Source organism: Bidens hawaiensis, unplaced genomic scaffold (assembly GCF_021521415.1).
Source record: "Bidens hawaiensis isolate Kalapana, Puna unplaced genomic scaffold, B.hawaiensis_p1.1 tig00011466_1, whole genome shotgun sequence".
NCBI classification, from domain to species: Eukaryota; Viridiplantae; Streptophyta; class Magnoliopsida; order Asterales; family Asteraceae; genus Bidens; species Bidens hawaiensis.
This window is the reverse complement of record NW_027491894.1, coordinates 225,536-228,975: the sequence shown is the minus strand read 5'-3', so window position 1 is coordinate 228,975 and position 3,440 is coordinate 225,536.

The following is a 3,440-nucleotide window of genomic DNA, read 5'->3' as shown; positions in this document are numbered from 1 at the left end:
CTTTCCACCTTTTTCACTCCCCGTCGGACAATAGATAACTTTTTCAGACTCCTCGCTACTACAAATGGAGGGGGTTACATTTTGCAATCCCCACCGTTACAAATGGAGGGGAAATACCTCGTAACTGCAAAAGTTCTTACAACATCTTAACATTACCTGACACCCCTATATATTCAAAACTCCTCGTCATTACAAAGGGAGGTCATCCCCATTTTGAAAAGAAAAATACAGCCCCCAAGTGATTAAGTCTTACAATTTGGGCCCCCTTTAAAAAAATCGAAAAGGAACCAGAGTTGGTTAAGATTTAGAGGCAGACTTAGGTTTTAAATGCAAGTAGCTTTTCGATTATTGAACGTTTTCGTAAATGTGTTATTTTCACTGTCTCCTTCTCTTCCGCATCGGTCAGCAGTCTCCTCCACAATAGACTCCAAAAACGGGGTTGTTGATGAATTTCTTTGTAATAAGTAGATAAGGGAGAGGCTTACTCCACTGTCGATTTGTCTTTTAAAATCAACAGAGATATCCGCTTACAACTTTTCATTAAGCTTTATAGTGATTGCATATGACTTATCTCTAAAAAGAGAGAGATCACCTATACTTTCTGTGGTATCAAAAATTAGAGGGAATTACCAAAGTACAAATGTTAAAAGTGTTTCACTGAATTGTGAACTTTTCTAATGTTTTGATCTTGTCCTGCTAGATGGTCTTAAGATGCAAGTTTAATAATCTATAATCACTCAATAATTAGTGTAACATCCTACTTTCAGTTATTATAATAAAAATAAATTTCGTTATTTCATAGTGGGTCGTTATCGGTTTAGATAAATAGAATACGAGTTGGGCCAGTGCTGGGTAAATGAATATGGGTTATGGACTTGGGTTAGGAAAGAAAGAAGGAAAGACCATGGGCTTAAGCCCATGATCCATAAATATATAAACCCTTAATAACCATTTAATCCTCATTCACACATATTTCATACACCACCCAAAACACACACTTAAGATTTCTCTCTAGTTCTTCCTTATCTCTATCCGAAATCAAGAAGGAAACCGAGCACCGACCCAAGGTATGATAGTATTTTGTTGTATGAGCTTAAATCCGTTAGTTATGGTCACTAAACGACGAGCCGACACCGTTAAACCGTTTAAGTCACGAGATTCGGGTGGAATCGGGTATAAACCGAACCTATGATGAGCTTAGGGGTCACCCTAGCTCAGATCTGGATCGAACGGGACGAAAAACGGTGAAAAACGAGTTAAAACTCGTTTTTTCCGACGTGTTCGCGGTTTTCCGGCAGCTTTCCGGCAAAGGCGGCGCCGGAATAGTGGTACGAGGATAAGGAATGTCAGGGAATGTTCTGACCTAACCCTAGTTCGCTATGGGGGCTTAACGAATTGAAGGTGATTCGTTAAGTAAATTCGCTGAGGAAAGATAACGAACTAGCCTTAGTTTGTGTCCTGATTCGTTAAGTAGATTCGCTGAGGAAAGATAACGAACTAGCCTTAGTTCGTGTCCTGATTCGTTAAGGAAAAGATAACGAATTAACCCCCCCCCCCATTTCGTTATAGCCATTCGTTAAAGGAGATAACGAATTAGAAGGTTCAATTCGTTACTTGAACTGATTCGCTATGTGGACTGGTTCGTACAAGGACGGATTCGTCAGAGGTCCAGTTCGTTAGAGGGTTCAGTTCGTTACAAATGACCAGTTCGCTAAGATAAGTCAATTCGTTAAAGACTGAATAACGAACTAGAAAGTTTAATAAAATGACAGAACAGTCCCTGGACTTAGAAAAAGAATGAATTAATTACAATTCATCCCTTGAACTTTTAAGTAACATATTATTCAATGATTCAAAATGCTAATGGAAAATGTGTTAAGACAGTTAATGGAAATAAAATTTTTCCAAGCTGACATGGCAGCTCGACCCCAGCCAGGGGCTCTGCCCCTTGGACCCTGCTAGGGGCTGCCGCCCCTAGACCCCGCTGCCAGGGGCGCTGCCCCCAGACCCCCGTTCGTTGTGGGTTATATAAAGATAGATATACAACATGAGTAGTAGTAGTAGTTAATTGATACATGTAAATATTATACAGTTAGCCGTGCACATCTTAAGAAGGGAATAACGATTAACGGAGAGCGTAACAGGATTCAGGTGAGTTTCTAGCCCCATTTATGTGTTATGTTTTCTGGGCTGTGTGCATACTCAATATGTTTGTTAATACGCTTATCCTAAGAGATAAGCGTATGTCTTATGTGAATAATGTGAAATGTATGAATGATTACTTGATGGCACGTGAACGATCTTCGGATATTGCACGTACTGTCAGGTTGTAACGCTATGTATGAGATAAGTATGATATGTATGCTTATATGTATGAACGTGATAAAGTTAATAAAAGAAGGAAATGATGGCTGTATGGTTACGAAAAGGGTACCGAGCCCTAAAAATGCTCGAGGTATGATGTATGGTTGTATGGTAACGAAGAGGGAATCGAACCTTACTAATATTCGAGAACTAGGGAACCGAACCCTACTAATACTCGAGGAAAGAGGGTACCGAGCCTAATAATACTCGAGGAAAGAGGGTACCGAACCCTAATAATACTCGAGGAATGTAGGGCGTAATGCTCTTTATAACGTAAGATATGAAAGTAAGTTAATACAAAAGAAAGTATGAATGAAAGAATATAAGTTTATGTGTATTGTATAATGTATGATTAACTAGAACTCACTCCGCGTAGCTGACTTTTAGTATGCACGCAGGTGAGTAGGATGAGGCAGCTCGCTTGAGGAGACACGTGGCATTGAATAAGAGGCTGGCATCGGAAGACTCAAGACGTTTAAGTCTAATGTTTTGTTTATTTTGAAAAACAAGATGACGTTTTAAGACAAGATGTGTTTTGTTATGAAATGTTTTATGAAAGCTTTTATATTCCGCGAATGTTTTAATTAACTCTGATATTTAGAACTGCGTTTATGAGTAAATCCAACAGGAAAGTAGGGCTACCGGTAACGGGGCCTTACAATTAGAATTATTATGTGTTTTTAGGCTCCCATTAATAGGTGAGCTTAAGTGTGGAAAAATAAATGCATAGAGTATATAAAATTTGCCTACACCTCTACCATCAATCCAATACCGTCCATCGGCCCCAGATGATCAAATACAGTGGTACGTTGTGTTCTTGTGTTATTCGGTTCTCGATTTCTTGGTTAATTCCACGATTCAGTCTTCTTCAAACCACCCGCACTTTGAGGTTCATTTTTTAATATTTATGTTGTAAAATTTTTACAAAATCCTTAATAAATTTGTTACATTGAGTTTGATTATTTTTGGAAGTTCAAATGATCCACTCGCCGTTCTAGCATGAGGTTTGTCATTGTTCTCTGATCTTACTCGTTCATCATACCATGTCGCACATGATCTAGCTAAATTTCCCGATC